This window comes from Linepithema humile, chromosome 4 (assembly GCF_040581485.1).
Source record: "Linepithema humile isolate Giens D197 chromosome 4, Lhum_UNIL_v1.0, whole genome shotgun sequence".
Taxonomy (NCBI): Eukaryota; Metazoa; Arthropoda; class Insecta; order Hymenoptera; family Formicidae; genus Linepithema; species Linepithema humile.
The window spans coordinates 22,848,750-22,870,875 of NC_090131.1; the positions used below are offsets into that span (position 1 = coordinate 22,848,750).

Genomic DNA, 22,126 nt, shown 5'->3' on the forward strand with positions numbered 1-22,126 from the left:
CGTATTCGTCTCAATTTGCGTGTATTAACATGTTTGATTGTTGATATTATAAGTACAATGCATAAGCTAGAGAATATATAACTTTTTTTTTTATTGTGAAATTTTTTAAAACGCTTGGCATCTAACAATTTAGAAATTCAGTTTTCCCATCGCTGTAGTTCTCCAAATAAATACGCGCCTACTATCGCATAAAACACACTAGTGTACACTAAGAGCGCTTTCACAAGACGCATACAACCGAGTATCGAGCCAAATACGTAAATTCCTTCTTAAATGGCTTATAAGATATCTGCCCACAAATAGGATACACGAAGGGGAATGGGAATGCCACCACGTTCCTCTGCCAACTCTCTCTTTCTCTACCCCTTTCTGCAACAGGGGACAGGCAAAGCGCGATTATCCGACCGCGAAATTGTCCTGAACACCACTTCCTGACTCCCTTCCGCTCCCCCTCATTTTACTCGTCTGGCCCGTTCTATTCGGTTCCTATCACCCATCTACCGGCGACATCAAGCCACCCTTCTGCCACTCGTCGTCCTCTCTTCGCCCGCATCGTTGTTCAACCACGCCGTGAAATATGTACAGTCGCGACAGGGAATCGCGGCTAAAAGCAGCGCGAGCCGGGATACACGAGGAGGGTCGAAAGAGGGTTGTTGCGACCGAGAGAGCGAGTCGTTGCAGAGGAATGGCGAATGCCTCCGCGGACCGGTACAAAGCATTGCAAACAATGCCCGAGGATTTAGACAGTTGGCGCGATCAAAATGGCCGGGCGTACCGCCGCAACCCCCGTTCTCGTTTCGCTTTCTGCGTATGTATGCAACACGCTTTTGGTTTTATGGGCGCGAGTGGCCGGAAAAGCGATCTTCTGAAAACAAAAAAAAGTTGAATAAAATGAAACGCGCGCGGTAACACGCTGGAAGAAAAATTGTTCACGTGGCCAACGAGCGGGAAGGGTCAGGACAAGGGCGGCGACCGTCACACAGTCGCAGCTGCGTCACGCCGATGCGATAGGTCGCCGTCCATTTCTATGTTTTCCCAGGACCTCTGTGTCGCTTACCACCACATGTGGCGTGTCTGCTTGCGGCTATAAGGTTTGACAAGATTGTAGTGATGACTTTTGATCACTTGCGCTCTAAGCGCAAAAGTTCCATCCCGAAACGTTTAGCGAACGGCACTGCTACATTTTGTTAGCGTAATATTCATTCCGTAATCACGGCCGTATTAAATATAAAAATATCTGTTATATTACTTGAGAAAATGCACAGCTGCTTTTCGTATTGAATGCGCACAGTAAAAATCATGTTTCTGAATTTCGTGTACGCAAAATGCAAAACTTACACAGAAATTCTATTTAAAACATGTTAAGATTATAAAAATTCTACATCACGGAAAGCGAAATAATGTTGATAAATAGTTTGTACATTTTCTTAATTATTTGGTTAAATTTTGACATATCTTGTGTTTAATCAATTTAAAGTATGAAATTTTTTACTAAATCTCGGGAAATCAGACCGCTGTTTTTAATTGGATTAGCTATTATGCAAATTAATTTTGTCCCACGAGACGTAAATCAACGTGATGAGAGCGTGTGCCAGAGGCAAGAGAAAAGATGACTAGTAACTTTTCATCTTATCATGGCCTAGAAATTCTCATTGCGGTTTGTCAGAAAAAACGCGGTGTGAAAGCTCTTCACACTTCGTAGTACTTATCGCGCGTAAATTACTCGGTGTTGGCATCGAATCGCGGACACATTTGTAAAGACTTGGACTTTTGTAAAGTTACACGATGGCGAATTTTAAGGGACTCGTATTAACTTTGTTTTATATATAACGGATAACTAATTTTCTTCCTCAAATAATATGGAAAAAACCTATTTATATCTTAAATAATTCACGAGAAATTTAATTAACACATTTTCAAAGAATGTAATTATGATAAATGAAGCGTTATTATGCTTAAACAATTGTACAAACTAAAGTTTCGACCTAACAGAGAAGTTGAAATAGTTTTAGACGAGAGGTAAACCGCTGAGGGCATTGCGATGTACAAGCTTGGGGCAGGTACGTGATTAGTAACTCAGAGATCGAAGTTCAATTCTCGGTAGAGCTCGGAAAACTTTTTTATACTGTGAAAAACTTGCTGGATGCTGTATTTAAGAAGAAAACGCCACTAATAAGCGCAATAATAAATAAAAAATTAGAGAGAAACGATTGAAATAAATAAAAGCATTGGTCAAATATTGTTTAATTATTGATGTACACAATTTTGATCAGTGATTTTCCTCTCATTTTTATGTTGCAACGTACAATTTTTTAACAAATGCATTTATGTATCGAATGGATAATAAGTTTATTAATTATTCGATTGAAGTTAGATCTACGCAAAATTTTTTTACGTTGAAATTTATTAAACTTTCTGCATTGCATTTCTGAATTCAAGCATGCCATTAAGATAGTGACGAGTCTCGAAGTATAGGCAATAAGTTTCGGAATCATGAACTAGCAAGTTTGACGTGCAAATTTACAGGGTTACTGTAACACGCTTTGCAAAGTTACAACTATAATGAGAAGTTTCCTCGATATTGTTTAAGACGGAAAATCTATAACTGAACCTTTGAATCTCGTCTTCTCGTCTTTAGTTTTGAACCACGCTAATTTCTGTTCCATTTTACTTTTGGAACATTTTACATTATAAATACATATCTGTCATTTCAAATTTCAACGAAGAAGTCGCACAGGAATTAATTTTCTTTAATAATTAAATAAGAATAAAATAATTGCTTAAAATTGAATTATATTAAATTAAATCCAGCAATGAATTTTGTATTCTGTATAAAATCTTGGATTCCATTGGAATTTTTGTAAGTACGTTAAAAATTATGTTAGCAAATAACAAAAGTTATCGAATTCTATTACTTATTATTAGTTTTCTATTTACTTGATTTTTATTTTAAGAGAAAAAGAAGAAAATTTCTGTATGAAAGGATTAAGAATTTTCGACGACGACATTGTCTATCATCTCCCTGTCCGATCGATCGATCATCCGCGACGGACGCGACGTTGAGTATCACTCACATCACGATTCCCTATTTTATATACGCACCGATATAATACACGCGGTCGCGTGGAACACAGTCAGGACACCCCCGTGTGTTACACGCGCACGTATAATAATGATCGATAGCGATTAGAGCCGTCTATCAAACGAGTGACCTGGGTGTCGTCGGTGCGAGGGTGCACGAATGCAGGAACAGGGGAATATACACGCGAGCATATCGAATGGGATGACCCATGTATACTTATACGAACATCGTTCTCCGCATGATTGATGACGAATCCCTCCGAGCCGGATCGACATTTCCACGGATCCACTTGTCGTTATTATTAGCGGACGTCTCGGCGACGGATATAGCCGTCTTTAAAAGTAAACATCAGTGCTCTTTTTATCGATTTATTCTAGTTTTTTTTTCTCTTGTCTCGGGCTACTTTTTAAATGATTAAATATTTCTAACAATAAGTGATTATATATAGATCTGCAGGTGTATAACAAGCGACATGTGTGTACATGTATATGAAATATATGCTGATCGTCACGTAAATGTTTAATGCATACACTTATCGGAGCTAGTTTGTCTGCTAGAGACAAACATTGATACAACTGAAAATTTTCAATCTTAGAAACAACAAAATATGAAGAAATTATACAGATATATATATATATATATATATATATATATATATATATATATATATATATGTATCTTAAATATAACCTTTGTACTACTTTTCACATTTAAGCTGATATATGTATATTTAAACACTTACATTATTGAAAATGTAGGTTATACAATATTTAGTAAAAAAGAGATTTTGATATTTCAAGATTTATGATGGATTGAGCTCAAGCATTTATAACGGATAAAATTTTAATATTATATTAATATAATAATAAGGATCACGAACAGCTTTCAGAAAAAGGTCTGTTTATTTCAGGTCGGTTTATGCACGTACAAGTGTTTCGCATTTTCTCGATACCTATCGATCGGTTAATCTTCGGCGGTGTTGTCAGTTGTTATATATACGGTGTCTCATAAAACCGCGCGCGACTTACATTAAATAAACTTTTACAAACAATTACAAATATAACTTTATTGTACGAATTCTGGATATGTTACATAAACATAATTTTGTAAAATCAAAATTTGTTTATTTTAAGATTTTTATCAGTTTTGTTCATTAAGATCTTTTCTTTTGTACAAGACAACATCGACGAAGTAGCAAATTGCCGACACTCAACGCTTTAAATTACATCGCTTGGTCGAGCGTATTTGACAATCATTTAAGACGACGTTCAATTGAGTGGTACTTTTACAAATGTGTGTTCTACGTGGTCCGTGCAGTAATTCAGAACGGATAGAAGTAGAAGCACCTCTTTCACACACGAGTAAGTATTGAATGCCGCTTCCACTGAAGCAGTTCTACCGATCGATAAGCACGAAATTGAGATAGAAATATTGTTTGTTTATTGTGTCATTTTATTAATTTATAACTTTGGAGTGCGTATAAGATGAATATATACTTATATACAAATAAAATTGTATTCTATATATTTTTAAATTTGATCATTTTCTGCCGAATAAAATAAAAATGGACAACTAACTTTAGTCTTACAAAATAATCAGAATAATATTCAAAATTTACATTTGATAATATAGATAATAACATTATTTTGACAGAAATTTAAATTTTATTTTTAATTTTACACTGAATTTATGTAAAAAAAATGACATAAATAAATATATGAAAAATATACACACAGAATTCAGCATTCCGTGTTATCAAATAAAAAAATAAAAATAAATTTTAGCTTGCAATGTTTAATTTACATAGATGTATTTGCTACATTGAAATATATTTGTGAACATTGTGATGTCAGACATCGCAAATAAATAAACAGTCTTAGACGTTTCAACAACTTTTCCATGCTGCACAGTAAATAGCTCCTAAACGCAATTTCTTTACTTTACGTACGTCTGCTAATAGTAAAGTCGCTTTTATTTCTAAACACAGACAGAGTGTCAATATAACATTCGTTAACGAGAAGAAGAGGAGCGCTGATAAAATTCGTCATTAGTCGCACAAGTACAACAAACGTATTTACTCAGTAGTTGATGTACGCTGCATTTTCGATGCACAGGTAGCTCCGCAATAGCCTCTGTCGCATCTGTACACTCATTTAAAAATATTCCGTTAATTACGATCGCATATGCTAATTATAAAACGTGATGATTTTCTCATTTTATTTTACACCACCAACATGTATTTACAACTGCTGGTGCGGAATGCAAAACATAACAATCGTTGTTCCTTCGGCGCGAAACGTATTATATTGTTCGTAATATGTGATATATATATTTAATAAATGCAACAAATTTACTTTATGTATTTAAGAATTACACTGACCAACAGCAACGTCCAAAGTTACTTAAAGAACTTTCTGTTGTTACTTTGCCTTTACAAATCTATATAAGATTAGATTTTCTGAACGCTTTAAAATATTTACAGAGATTGCTTGTTGTACGTTTACATAATTTTCGAGCTGAGTTCAGCAAGATCGAACTTAAACTCAATGGTCGTATTGCAGTGGATTGTCGTATTGAAATAGACATCGAAGTCTTACAAGCCACTCGGGCAGTCGGTGTCTTAGTAACACAACCGTGAAGTGGCAACAAAGCTGAATGTCTTTCACACAGCAGTGCAAATACACCTCGGAGATCTCGGCAAGGATCTTAAAGAGGGTGTTTGGCTGCCTTGCAAACTCTCCAACGATAATCTCCGTCCCGTCAGCATTGCTTCTTCTTGCAGGGCAAACGCGCGAAACGCTTCTAAGAGGATTGTCACAGAAGTAGACGCAAATAATGTCTGGACGCATTGCAGTTGACGATTACACTTGTCTCTCTAACATATTAACATGAATCTGGTGAACGTTTAACATCATTTAATTTGCGTAAACTTCCACAATGTGATTCAATATGTTTAGAATCAAATTGACGGAAGAATAATAACTTTATATAAAAAAAATAATTAAACGCGCGTTCTTCTTGCTTTGAAATTTAATAATCTGAATAAGCTTTAGAAATCGTATATATAATAACACGAATCTTGAAAAGATAGAAGGGAAACATTATTTCTGTAACAATCGCATTTCTAAAAAGTTATGAAACTGAAGTTGCAAGGATTTAATTAGACTTCTTATGCAGTCACTATAAATATCACGTATACGCAGCACGCGGGATTTTAATAGCATTATACCAGCAGGGAGTACGAAATGTAGGTAGAGGAGAAATGGAGATGAAAGCGAATGGAGAGTGCGCTCGTAGCCCGATCGCAAAAACTTTAATCGGTTTACTGGACTACCCAGGCGGACCGATGCGAGATAATTGAAATCCACGTGGAAAGCTAGGAGACCCTCCGGAGATTGCCATTAATTAGAGCTATAGATCACTCGGCGTGCTTTGTGACAACCGGCCAGTTCCTGAACCCTCTCTACGGCGACCCGCTCCCTGATTTGTCTTGGTAGTACGCCGTTTGCTCGAGCAGTACCCGCGGTAACATTACTGTAGTTACGTGCGTTAGCAACACGAACCGATAGCATATCTGCAATTATATAACATACGCGCGGTATGATTTGGTGCTATATAAGGTATCTCTAGCCATCGTAAAGCCACTGTTGTGATAAATTAAGCAATTGCAATACTGCACCGTCGCTTAATGTGCAATTTAGTTTGAAAAATCTATACTTTTTTAAATAATTATTTTTATTTTTATACAAAAATATCTTTTTAACGAAATAATTATAATATAACATAATAAGACAATAATAAGTACAAGTATTAATTAGTCATAATAAAATTTTTACTAAAATTTCGCAAAAAGTAAGAGAACAAAAATTATTTATTTCAGATTAAATTAACAATTCAAAACTATTTTGGATTAATTATTCTTTGACGGTACGGATAAAATGGTTTGACTGACGTCGTTGAAATATAAATCTCAACAGTTCTTTGCAAAAATTGCTGCGATGGAATAGCACAACGCTTGGTCACGATGTATTCGTTATTACTATCCACTTTACCAGAGGTTACAACGTCACGCGCGCGTAAGAGCTCGATATCGTACATCTTCCTTCGAGCGACACGGATGTATGCCGCGTATTACTACCGCAAGCGACATGGTACGGACAGGAAACCACATTGCGCCACGCCAGCGAGACGTTTCTACTGATCTTCCTATTCATGAATCACGGTTGAATTGTATCCTTTCTCGCGTTTCTCGGGGCGAACTAATAACGCTTTCGACTCGTTGCACAAACAAAGACGCGTCAGGAATGTGGTAGGATGAAATGGGAAACCCTCAATCGTGCAAAGCTTTTACTAAAATAACCTTAATAATTTCATTCACACGTAATCATATATCTCGATATACCAGCACAAGACATTAATGACCAATTTATTATTTTATTTTTCTCAAATTTTTTCTTCTTTAAACATTTTACATTGCATATTTCGGATGCAGCCTTATATAGCAATTTTTATATACGTAAATTGTAAAATACTTTGTACGTATAATGAGAATAATTTAATATTTTGAAAATAATTTTTTTTATTGCATGAAATTAAATTTGGTAGAAAACAAGGATAATTAATTATTCGATGCACGATTTAATACAGCACACGTTAAAAGCGCAATATTCTTGATAACATCATCATTTATCGTTCTGATAAATTTATGAGCTAACGTAGCACAAACCGATGGCGATAAAGCTACATTTAGATACTACAAAGTCGATTTAATAGAGAGGCACTCGGCCAGACGATCGTACATGTGTTCGTAACAGAATTAACGGCTCGAATAGCTCGGATTCAATAAAATCTTGTTATCAGAAAGCTCTTTCTCTCTCCCTCGGGAAGCTATCATAGATACCTATTCTATTTCGTGCCTGCCTGCTCGTTCTCGGTACAATTACTGTCCAATCGTTGTTCTCGCGAGAACGAGACAACGTTACATGCATTTTTATTAACTGCTTCGACACGGGCCTCGTGCAGAGCGAGAGAGGCTTTTGCAAAGGTAAAGGATTGTCAAACGAGCTCATAAAAAAGCTACGTCGGCGCCGTTACTGACTAGCTGGCTATTGCATTATACAATATAGCCGTCGATATAGCTGCAGCGCCACTGAAGCGATGCACTCGATCTGCTGCCGAAGAAAAAGAAGAAACTCGCTGTCTCGAGCCCGCGTTGTGCTGCAGGAAAAGCTGTTTTTTTCATTAAAGTGCGGACGCGATCTTTTTCGAAGATGCAAAAGACCGACTCGGGAATCCTTTGGCCGATGATGGTGCAAGCCCGCCGTTAAAATTGCACCAGGAAGGCGCGATAGGGACGCAACGACTAGAGCGGCGAGTAAAGTGATCCGGGTGGTTGCACTGGCGGGAGATACCGGCGGGCGGATGTTGACCGAGAGGGAGAGAGACAGGAAGAGAAAGAGAGAGAAGAGGGCAGGAAGTTGCATCGACCCGATGCGAAATGCCGTGTTAATGTGATTCACGCCGGCTACCGGTTACGCCAGGCACAAAAGAAGTCGCCCCCGTCGCCGACGCATTCGTTTCGAGAAAATTGTACGGTGTACTCCGCTTTGTCCGGCTGTCCGGCCGCATGCCCTATTGCGCCTTCTGAATTGCGGGTGCGAAATAAAAGTTTGCAGCGGTTATTGCTTTTTACGAGATGCGTCCGCGCGCGATACGTGTAACCGGCCGCCGTCGCCTGCGCCTTTAACACATCAATAGCCCCATTCGCGCTGCAACGAAGCCCCGAACTCTTCCCCCCCCCCCCCCCTCTCATCGCGAACCGCTCGAATTGCTCAATTTGCCTTCCGTTCGCGCGCGTAATCCTTCTTGCTTTGTACTCGCAATAATTCCAGCGAAATAACAATGCGACGGCGAAACCGCGCGACAAGTGCAGTAACAATGATATAATAATGATAACGCTGCCGTTATATCGCGTAACGCTCTATTGGACTACTTTCAATAAAATGTTATCACACATTAATTATAATGAAACCATATAAATTATCAATTATAATTTATTGTGCAAGGGATCATGACACCGTATATTGTATCAGCGAATATAATAGATGAAACCAGGTCTTTGTCATATATCACAGAGGCAGATCTTCACCCGACTTTCCATTTAGCATACCGCTACTACATAAATCTAAACTTATACGGCTGAATGGATTGGCGGCTATTCAGAGAAAATGTCGGCGGCGCACTGCTCCGCGACGGTGAAACAGCTGCCTCGTATACCTGCGAAATAAGTAATGTCGACTAAATTGCACATATATCCAAAGTAAAGTGCGATCGGCAATCTGATTTATAACGGGTCATATATGCAACAAACGTCTAGGCGTTTTAAATGCAAAATGTTGCTGTCGAGACGTACGTTATTTGAATCTTTTATTTGAAATGTAGATATTTTGATTTATTCATTAGATAAAAGCTATTTTCAATAACTGGGTTAATTTAATATTACACTCAACATATCTTTTTGAATATCAGACTTAAATGGCGCTGTAAAAAATATTATTTATATAATATATAATAATTATTATATTACACGCTCTGACAAAGTAACAATAAGATTTAATTTCCGTAAAAAATAAATGCCACACGAATATTACATAATCATAATATTTTATATTGTTTAAAGTCTGTAAATTGTACTCCAGATTAACCGTATCATTTATCAATAGCAAATTCTTGAAACCATTTGAAGACAAAAATATATCTATCAAAATGTCGAAGCTGTTAGTTTTTAAATGGAAAGTTTTAAATTGAAACTCGTTAAAATTCGACAAATTGCACAGACGTATTGATTTTTCTATTATTATCGTATGACATAAATCTGCTATTAACAGGCGATATGATTGTTCTGAAACATCTTGTGTATTTTACATTGTTTGAAATCTATTGTCTTTATGATGGAAAGAAAACATATTGGAAAACAATTTCAGAAATAATTATTACGCACATTAAACTTTTACTCATCTTTTATGCAAATATCTAATGAAAGAATTATATATTTATATCTAATAATCATAAATATTAAAAATTGCAAATCTTTCACTGAATAAGTACTTCAAAGTTTCTATGTGCGTTACATTACGTAATATTTTATGTGCAATATTTTGCAAATAATAGATAAGAAATAAATGATTACTTAGCCTAAAGTTGCTCCGCCGGCGCTCGATGTCCTTCCTAAACCTCTCCTTCTGTTAGTCGTTTTGCAATTTTTCAAAGCACTCATACGCGTTTGCGATGCGAATACAAAAATTGCACGATATTTTAAACGGCACTCCCGACGCACTTTGTCGGACAAAGTAAAATTCGAATATCATCGCACGGATTACACAGTTCGGTACTGCCGTGTAAGTAACGATGGAAAGGATGAGATCGAAAACTACGGGAAATAATAAGGATAGTACTATCGAAGAAGGGATAACGCGTCGAAACGGAACGATCTGTCCAGTGCGAGATGCTGCGCATGATAAATATATGAAGGACAAAGTCGAGCGGAAATCAGAATCGAAATCAACGCAAATTTGTCGTATTTATTGCACCTTTATTGTATATACGTAATAATTATTTTTTGAATAATTATTTTAAACGCTGCTATAATGTGAATACATTTTTATGTTACAGATCAACTTGTAAACAACTCTGCTACTGCGCATCGTGTCGGTAAGTCAATCCAGTTTATTTTATTTTAATGTCAGTAATAGAATAGACTGAAATATAATGTATAAGGTATTTTTAGACTAACCCGTTAATAGCAAATTTCTAAGGTTTTTCACATGGTAAAAATCAATATGTGACGTGCTTGAGCGCGTGAATTTTTAATAATCCGACTGGTCAACTTTAAATATTTTCAATCTAAAGACTATTGTAGTCACAACATGTTGATGTAAAGATATTCGTCTCCAAATATTCATCTTAAAAATCTACTATTAACGGGTGATACGGTTAATCTGAGACACACTGTATAATATATAGATCAAAAAGTTAATATACATATAACATGTAATATACATATAACATGTAATATTTTATATGATTTGTAAGATTAAATTTTGATCTTGAGGAATTTCAATGATGCGACGAAATTAATCAAAATTAGTTCAGTCTATAACTTGATATATTACGAAGGTATCAGGAACCGAAGTTGGAGTCATTTTCGAATGTAAACGAAGCACAAAGAGTCTCATTAAAGATTGCTTCCGGCGTGCGGCGACGCTATTCTTCGCCGCCACGCGAATGAAAAATAATCTCACATATCCGAGTGCAATTTCTCTGCCAGAGCCGTCCCCACCGTGAATTTTTATGAAAAGTCGAGCAATTCTTACTGCCCGTAATTATATCCGTCTCTCATCTTTGTATGGAAAACCAACTCACCGTAATTAAAGGTTTTCTAGATTTAATTAATGGCGCCTTCTCTGCCCGCCTCGTTGACGCCCGGTAAAACGATTTGATATGATAGAAAAAGAGCGATGACGCTTTTGCAATACATATCATGGATGACGGCATAATTTCCAGTCGGTGGGACGAGCGTCGTTAATATCCTTTCGATTCGCGAAACAATTCCTATACGGGACGCCGGATAACGTGGATACTCGAGGGAGGAACGCGAAAGCAGTAATCATCCCCTATCCTGTAAACGTCCTTGCATTCGACAGGCGTCTGCTAATCCGCGGGTCCGGGATCAAATTGGAATTGGCCGTAGTTTAATTTAAAACTGTTTCCTCCCCCTCACACACACAACACACGTACGCGCACGTGTGTGCTCATGCGATCAGGACCGTCGCAAGTTGTTGAATGCGAGAGTGATTTCAGCGAAACGCAAGAATCATGTTTTTGCATCGAGGATTATTTTTATAAGATTAAAATTTTACTCAGAATCAATGTTTCTCAATTGATACTGATGCGAATTGTTAAATTTTATCTCTTAAACATGAGAATTTGTTAATAATTAATTTTTAATTTTTGTAATCTTGAATTGTTTTTTGGAAATTGTAATTTGATATAATATTACTTTTAATTTAAGGGCCAAGGTCCTATTTTAAAATCTTAAAAAAATAATTAACGAGCGAATCGATAAAGAATATATTTCGCTTATTACGCGTGCAGCGTATACACAACGTCGAAATTCGTTATATACACCGTCGCGAGAAGTAATATTCATCAATATTCTCATTAATAATTTACTCATTTTTCTGGGGCATGGCGAAGTGTAAAATAACGACAGGTCTGAGCGCGTGTAGAGAACCTTTGCACACATATACGCGGGGACGATACACAGGAATACTTTTTTTTTCGGCTCGCAGCGGAGCGGCAATAGTAGACGGCGACGCTACCGTCGAGAAATTGAATCGTTCGGATGGAAATTCACAGCTGCACACATGGCCACTCATGACATATGTATATGCAATACGTACATCTGACACATTCGCGGGTCCATATATTGTTTTCTATATACTGAATTCGGCACATATGAAATTTGATGTGTACTGCATTAGTTTCGAAGATTTCTATCTTCTTGTGTCAGAATATCGATGCACCAGTTATTTCTGCAACTTATGATTCCTGTCGGAATATTTACTCATGATTTACGTCGAAAATCTCCATCGAGTAACATGTTTACTGCGAAGAAGACACAGAAAGAGCATTGACATTTTGAAAGTAACAGCGGAATATCAATTTCTGACATTTTTTATAGCGTTTTTTTTTAGTCCGAAATAAAACTATAATTAGAGAACCTACGTTATATAAAACTTATTGTTCTCTAGTCCATATTTTGTATTTCAAAATACTTTTTGTTTGTAGTTTACAGTACGGGAGTGTTTTAATCCTCGCGGGCAGGCAGTTTTGTAATTTAAAACAGGAATTGATTCAGGCTATCATACCCTGGAGTGTCAGAAACTCAATGTGTTTTTTTAACTGCCCTCGAGGCTCCTACAGTTATCCTCATGCAAAATACTATTTTCACACGACGTATGTATATACGTACCGTAAAATATCAAGTAACACACATTTCTAAAATACGCACGTACCAAATAAACGTGACGTATATCAAGTCGCCGTTGCATCGTAAACGCGTCACGTTTCGTTACACCCGAGTTTAGCCTACGTTTGCGTAAAATTTTTCCGTCACATTCTGCCGCATTTTACTGCGCCGGAATTTTCAAATTTGTCTCGGTGTGACAACGTTGCCAGTCTACCCAATATTACACACATTCTACTTATAAACTCATTCATCACTATAATCTCGTCTGCGTCACTTTGCACTAGTGCAAATTATTATGTATACCACATGCAGATTTTTTTTTTATTATACATACAAAGATAGTTTGAAATTTCATTTTTACAAACTATGCAAATTTACTAGATTTGCAAATTTAGTGAATTTTACAATGTGTGGTTCTTTATTTAGTTAAAATATGTGCGTTAGAATTACAGATTTGTGTATAGTACAATTTTTCTATACATAAAATTATTAAAGTAATGTAATTGAGTCATTGTATTGGATACTTCTATTATATTTTACACGTAGAATATGCGATTGTGAAATTTTGATATTCCATATAAAGTTAATTCTATGAAAATAATTCAATTTTGATTGTGTGACAGATTATTTACAAAAGATTGGAAACTTCGTAGAATCTGCATTTCTTTTTATCATCAATAGTATTATCAATAGTATAATTTCATTGTACTCACTTTATTTTCAAACTTTAATTAAACTTTTTTTTTATTTTTTATACATAAGAAAAATTGATATCTCAAGCGAACTCAATGGCAATTAATTTCTTTCTTTAGTTGCTCTTATAAAATCTCTTTTACGTAACTTTAAAGTTATGTAATATACATTATTTAATAGAAATAGAAAGTTTACGATGAAGATAATTTGAAACTTTTATATATTTTAATAATTAATTCTTTTGTATTATAATAACAATTTATAATATCTAATTAAGAAAGATAAAGGGATAAACTATTCTAAACAATTTTCACATTTCCTAAGGAAATTGCAAGAAGTTGAGAGTGCTTGAAGTGAAACCGCAGTTAAACCATTAACACGGAAAATTATTATAGCACGCGTAAAGCACCGTCGTACTCGGTTATTAATCAAAGCGTTTAGCATTATATATAATATCGTAAACGTAGACATTTTATCCGAAAGTTTCTAACGTTTGCAGACTGTTTTACGGCAGTTCGGATGGAGTTCGCTTTTCGGGAGTATTAAAATTGTCACATAAACGTATGCATTAGGCGCGGCATATATGTTGCGCGTACGTGCTTATATGCGTGCGGTGCGCGCACGTGCTTATATGCGTGCGGTGCGCGCGCGAGGATACAATGTGTACATATATCAAAGACGATGGTGGATGCAGAACTCAGTAGAGCAGCCACGTGGTAATGTATCAAGGTCAGTAATTTATGGCAGGACGGTTAAGCCCGCGCCCGCCCTCTCTTCGAGGGAAGATCTGAAAGTCAGATCTGAATACTCTTTCTCTCTCCCTCTCTTTTTCGTATATGCACTCTAAGAAACTTACGACATTACAAAAGGATCATCAAACAGCACAGTGAGTTACGATGCTCGTAGCGTTGCCACGAAACATTCGGCCATTTTTGTCGGGGGCGGAATAAGAGGGAGCCCGACTAATTTGTCATCACGATGCATCGCTTTGCAGTGCGCTAACGTAACGTCTCAATTATTCATGGTGATGCCGTTGCACGAAGAGTTACTTAATATAGCGCAATTTTTGCAACATTCAGGTTACTCCACCGATCTATACTCACTCTGCATTCACCACAATGCCGCGGTGCTATTCATTTTATATTGGAATTTAGTCGCAATAAACTGGAGAGTTACGCAATAAAACAACATCGAGACATTGTTAAGCATTTCTTGAGGAAAATTCACCGGTTCTTTAATTGTGAATCATGAAAAATGCAATTGAATTGATGCCTTGTTGAGTATTTACGAATAGGTTGCCTCTCTCTCCGGAACAGTAATTGGATCCATTAATAAGTAAGATGTTCGCGGTGAGATGGTACTAACTTTTGTCGAAGAAATGCTAAGCACTACGATGAAGAACCGCAGTGTTTTATATCTTGAATAGTTTCCTTTATCAAATAACATTTATAATTATCTGCAACATTGAATACATTCATTAAGATGTAGTGCCTTATTGAACGTCTTCATATTTGTGTAGATATATTTATAAAAATTTTAATAACTTATTAAATTATCAATTTCTAATCAAATATCAAATTATCAATTTCTAATCAAATATCAAATTAATAAAAATATCAAATTAATACACTTTATTCATTTTAATTATAAAAGGACGTTTTTTTCTACGTTGAAAATTTTTTTTATAATTATAAATAATTAACCATATATTCACATGTTAGCAATGCTGGCAGATCGACAGGAAATTTGATGTTGCTGTCAATCTACCAACATTACTAACTAATAATGCACTACATCAAATTTGATCAAATTAGCTGTCAATCTGCCAATATTGTTAACATTTTGCTTACGGGATTATATTATAAACAATTCTAAAATTATTTAGCACATTTCTTTACAAATGAAAAAAGAAGGAACAAAAAATGTAAGCGTTACTATGATTAGATAAGTGTAATAATTGTTTATACGTTTGGATTTTAGCACTTCCTGTTTGTGTCGTCAGTTTTAGATTCGGTATTGATAATTTAGAGCACTACGTTATGCAAGTTGAAAGATCTCGATAACTTAAGCGACTTTGAAATCAATTTATATAATCTGGAAAACAAATAAAATGGTATTCTATCAAGTATATTATCCGAAGTATGATTATATTATATTATATACTATATTATTGAATTTCTATGTATATTAAAAATAGTGAAATCGATTAAAAATTAATTGAAAGATAACATTATATAGTAGATCGTATCGTTATAATTAAAATGATGATTAAGTTGATTATATAGTTATAAAGTTTGTTATTATTTAAATGAATTACAAAAGCCATTAGCGGTAGAAAGGGGTAAATAATTATAATTTTAATTTTTTAGAGATAAATCTTAAGATAAATTTCGGAAATTGGCAATGAAATTATCCAGAATATTAAATGTAAATTTCTTTTGTCTTCCAACTGTACAATCTTGGTTCACTGTGAATTCTTTTCCTGTTCATAACATATTCATGGCTGCAATCTAAAGAAAGGGAACATTGAGTTAATTTTTCAGTTGCCGTTAATGCGAAATCGCGAAAATAACGAACGCGGAGGATTAATGACATAAGTAAATTCCCTATGTGCTTCTATGCCACATTTTATTTTGTCATGTCTGGGCAAATTGCGGTCTAAAGCAGCCGCCTTGCGGCATCCCCCGCGGGACACGGCGGCTTCGCAAAGGAAAGCTGTACGCGCCACATACACGTACTTGCCATCGCTAAATCTCGCGACTGCATTCCATAATCCTGGTTTCCCCATGGCGGTGACGTTACCTCGTAAAATTCTGCGGCCCAACGGGCGGCGACAGCGAGCGCGCGAACTTCTGACAGGCGGCCGAAAACCGGGATAATATAAAGGCCAAGGCGTTTGCGACGACACTTATCTTACCGAATATGACACTCGCGTCGCAAAGTGCATGTAACGAAAGAGAGCGTCTATTCGGAACGTTGGTAACCCCACCCTACCCCGTCATATCAGCGATGCGACAATTTTTGCGGGAACTTTCTTGCCGCGTATCAGCTCAAGACTTTAGGGATCAGACGAGAAAACAAGTTATCTGTTTTTTGATCACAAAAAGGATGATATATATTTTACACCGCTCGCGGAATAAATTACATGATTTACTTCATTAAACTAATATAATTATCTTTTCTTTTTTTATTTTTTTACGCAATTATTTTGAAAATAAATGCGCATCAGTCGATTACTGTTCTTTTTACTTTTCAATTTTATTGTCTCATTATTTTCTATTCTATTTTCTCATTAATTAAAATTAAAAAGAGTTTTTTTGCTTTATCGGAAATAAATATAATGAGAAGTAGACGATGAAGATTGCGGAGCAAGGAATATGGAAAAGAGTAACGTTTTAATATTAGCTGAATAATAATATACTTATTTAATATTTTATGTCTTAATTTAAGTGAATAAAATAAAAGAAGTATGGAGACAGTTATAATTACATAAATGTTCATAAAAATTTCTTAATATTTTTGTTAATGCAATTTAAGATTTAATTTACTCTTATAATTTGATATATTAGTTATACATATTCGTTGTAAAGTTCAAGCTCGACAACTTTATTTTGGTAGAGAGCACGACCAATTTATCTTTCGGAAATAGATGGTTGTCACAAAGATTTATATATTTTGAGCGGAGAGATTGAAATCTATTTTATTCCATTTATTCCAGTTTTAGAATAAAGTAAAAGTACTTATTGGAAATATTTTATTACACCAACTTGAGTGTTTTTTTTTATAGGCTCAGTTAATATTATGCAGCTTTGTTCTGAAAATGATTACACGAGAAAGTAAAAGGAAAAAGAACAATTATACAGACAACAGTGAAAGAACACATTAATTTCAACGTGTAACGGAAGAATAATAGTCTCTAACAGTAGGGAATTCTCTCGCTTCCGATGTCATAATCCAATGTAGCCGCAATAACGGTCCAGAGGGACCTTAACGATCGACAATCCTCGAGTGTATCTAATAAAACTGAAGGCACATCGCCATTCGTCACGAATCCTGCCAACCGAGCAGATCGCTGGCACGGCAGACTGGTCTATCTTAAGCTCGTAAGTGACGGAGTTCTAAGCGCAGGTGGACGCGCGAGCGTGGAGTGAGTTAGGTATCTCCTTGAAATGCCATCCACGAACTTGGTTTGACCGCGAGCACGTCGGAAAATCAGATCCCCCCGCTGGAAAGTGCGAGACACCGTTCGCCGTGCCGATTTTCGAAGCAGACACTTTCGCAGACGCGAGCGAAAACTTTCCGTCCGTTGTAAACGAGTCGCCGGAAGTTAGCCGACGTAGACGCTGTACGGAAGCTCGTTTATCCCGTCATAAAAAAATTGCACCGTCGTAGGAAAACATTCGCCCATTACAGCTTTTGGCGCGTATAACAATTCGTCGCGGATGGCTTGCTTTATTCGCGGTGATTGACGCTACGCGAAACATTTCAGTTTCTCTTTTAGTTTCACTAATTATATTTAATAATCTTTCGAGATATTACGGAATGGAATTTATAATAATCACATTACTAATGGAATTTTATTACAAAATGCACATACGTAATAAGAATAGACAAAATATATTCGTGGTTCTCTATTGCTTTCACGAGAGGAGTTTTGAAAAGAGCGAAATAATGAAATTACTGTTAATCATGCTCTTACATTTTACTTTCTCGCTAAAAATACGGAGATTCACTGCAAACGTCACTTAACCGCCATTAACGACGACCGTTTCCTATCCTAACCGCAGCAAAGTGGTGGATGCCGTTTCTCCACACTGCATATATATACGACGGAAACGTTCAACGATCCAGCTCGTAATTTATTTAATCCATTCTACGACCCAAGTGGATAACGACGATTCCGTACGATCTATTCTCTCGCCTTACATTCGAAATGACGGCAAGCTGCATCACGTGCTATAACAAGCACGCTTTGCGCGCGTATCTCAACGTGCGCCGCTACGTCGCGACGCTAATTAATAGAAAGCAGCTGACGTAATGCGCCGAATGGGCGCGCCAGCCGAATGCGCAAGTCGCGTCGACGGAAGATCGTCGTACGACAGGAAATGCATATTTCATGGCTAGAATGCAAATTTAGCTCGTGCGAGCGCGCCGCCGTACATCGCGGCGCATTGTCCCGCGATGTAAGAAAGAAGAGACGGAAATGGAAACGGCGGGTCGAGGAAGGGGCGTGAGTAAGTAGATAGGGGTGGAAAGAGACGGTCGGCGGCGGCAGCGGAATCGGTGAAATTAGAGGAGTGTTGGTGAGGGCAGAGACAGGGAAGAACGGTTAACGCAAATAGGCGGCAATTATACGTGGCCCACGAGACTGTACAACATCCAGGAATTGCGCCAGGTACTTAAGTCTTGCCAAAATTTCACCCCGGGTACCTTCATGCATATCCAAAAGGGCGGAGGGAGGAAGAGCGAGAACGCCCCGAGTGTTTCTGCAAACGCGTGCACGCTGCAGATACGCGTACATATGTTATCGACGCTGAGATTTCGGTCATTTGCTGCCTGTCGACTGCCCTGCCATATCCGCGTTGCGTAACGCATTATGCATGAGTCCGTCTCGCGATTGCGCGTTGAGACTGTAACAGCGACGTACATAGCTGACCCATGCATATTTGACACTGACAATAAGATCGACTGACACTACGTGTTTTGCCGTTTTATTTAGAAATTATTACAATTTGTGGTAATATAATTGTACGTGTTATCTATCAAGTCAATATTAGTACTAATATTACTTGTTTAACAAATTATGTAATTAAATTATTTGTAATGAGCAAATAATATTAATTTATTCATAATTATAGCAGCACACAAAAACATTAACCACATATTTCAATAAATTCGATAACAAGAAATCTTCTTGAAATATAAATTTCGTCGGAAAAATAAAAATGATCAAAATAATTATTAATTGTGGGATCGTGTTGCCATCTCTTTTTATTTTATTATTACTCCTACATTTGCAATTCTCAGGAGCGCGACAGATATAGTAAAATTACACAGTCGGCTGCTTTCGGTAAAGAGAAAGAGAAAAGGCGACAAGCTGAAAGAGCAGACAGCACAGTGCTTAGGTACAAGCTTTCCTGTCCTGCGTCCTTTTCTTATTCTGTATGGCGTAGTGGAGTCATAGTTCTATTATTTGCTTCTCTCTTTTGTGTGCTGAATATGCAAGCCGACTCGTATTCAATATATGCAAAAGACTATTTTAAAGTCTAGATATGTATAAGCGCACGTCTTGACAAATAAAGATAAGAGAGTAATGTTCACAGAACAAATTTTAAAAAATGTCACGCCAGCACGAGATTCTTTAGTTCGCTGTTAAACGCAAAAAGTGTCTATAGTATGAATAAAGAGAGAGAGAGAGAGAGAGGTAGCTAACTAATTTCGAGTTCTATTCTAATTGAATATAGATATTTTAATTGAAGATTAATGGCGAATTTTCGATCATATCCATTTAAATAATACTGTGAAGGAAATTACTTCATTTTTCAAGATATCAAGATATGCTCCATTGTTGCATTGAGATCGCGATAACTATTGCTGTTGTAATTATTGATAGGCTGCAAATTTACGTACGAAGAGAGTTACTAATCAATAATATTGATCATCTAATATCGAGTATTAATGCGAAGCAACGAACGGGACACAATTTCTGTTAACGCGCTTAAACCAAAATATCGAATATCAATATTAGTTTTGAAAGAAATATATTAGTCGCCATGACATCGCACAATAACAATTAATATTAATGGAATATCTATTACGCAGCGTATTATGTAAAGTTAGGTCACGATTTACAATTACCTTCAGTAAAGGGAACATAATAAAGTATTTGCATATTAATACAGTCAATTCCTAAATAATGTAGTTAATAAATAAGTAGCAATAAATGTAAACAAATAAATTTCAAGTTAACAATAATAAAGGCTGTCATTAACAGCTTTATTATTGTAATTTTTAAATAAAATTTCGAATGTAAAAGTCTTAATGCATTATGCATTATTAATGCATTATTCATGCTAAATTACTGTCTCACAGAAAATCCATTAAAGAAAAAGCAATAATCATCTATCTGCTAATTATAGATAAATATTAAATTGCACAATGTTGTGGATAATGTTCTACATTTCAAATTTTTTTATAGTTTAATTAACAATTTATGGAGCTTAAGGAGAAGAAGGTTATAGTAGTTAAGATTATAGTAAAACTTCTTCAAGTTAATCAATAAATTACAAAATGTAATCGATCTATCTATTAATTGAATCTAAGGAAACCCCAGTAAAGGAACTTAACCTAACGCAATATAATTATGATACGTCATCAAATTTTCGCGACATATCCACACGTTCTGCCTTGATGGTCCGCACAGAATATCGTGTTCGGGATTAGCATGCATATTACATTTCATTTTGGAAAAGGACGCTCGTTGATTTCACTACTTTAAACAATAACGTCAGCGAAATTTCCACACACCGGCTTTAAGGTAACCCGGCCGAAAAAAAGCGGATTCAAATGCGAATTACATTTTTTCCCGCGCGCCGAGCGAATGTTGTTTTTTGCCTCTTGCAGACTGCTGAAACGGCGGGCACTGTTGAAAATCGCGCTTGACAACTTTGCACGGCAGATTTCGATCATTTTCGCAATCGGCGGGTGACAAATAGGCGATCGAGTGGCGCGAGCACGTTCGAATGACGATGATAGCCGGAGCACAATTAATGGCGGTCCTTGCGGATGATATTTGTGCGCGCATACGCACGAACGTTGCACGCGAAAATATATGGTAGCGGAATACGAATCGCCGGCATGGTCTCGCATTCGTGACGTATGAGTGTGCGTATCGCGGAGCAGAAAAATATTACCGCCGCGTTTAGCTTACGGATCTTTCCGTCGCTTAATTTCCAACAACGTTGACGTACCATTTTCACAATCTGCCGCTGTATTAACGCTTATCTGTCAAATTTTGAAATGTGATTTTATTATTTCGTTCATTGTTTTATTCAAATGTTGTACCAAAAATCGAATTTCTGTATACTGTCAACTTTGTTTTATACATCCATCATTAATGACATAAATCATACGGAATATGACGTGTAATTGGTTACACGGATGATTATTGTAGAGTAATGTTTTATTAGATTTTATTAATTTACTTTATTATAAAGGATAGCATTTTTTATTTTTGCAATATATTATTGACAATTTGCTAAAAATACTATCAAAAATCACGTATTTTTCCATGCGACTATGATACATCTCGAATTTTTGAA

The 22,126-nt window shown here is 36.3% G+C and overlaps 1 protein-coding gene across 5 annotated transcripts in view; it reads left to right on the forward strand.

Moving 5' to 3' along the window:
- Positions 1-22,126, forward strand: part of LOC105672535 (protein artichoke-like) — a 386,355-nt gene that overhangs the window by 280,810 nt on the left and 83,419 nt on the right. For all 5 annotated transcript variants that reach the window (XM_067353616.1, XM_067353615.1, XM_067353618.1 and 2 more), the window contains one exon: positions 10,754-10,792. The gene's annotated coding sequence lies outside the window, so the exon portion shown is untranslated. The remainder of the gene's footprint in view (positions 1-10,753; positions 10,793-22,126) is intronic.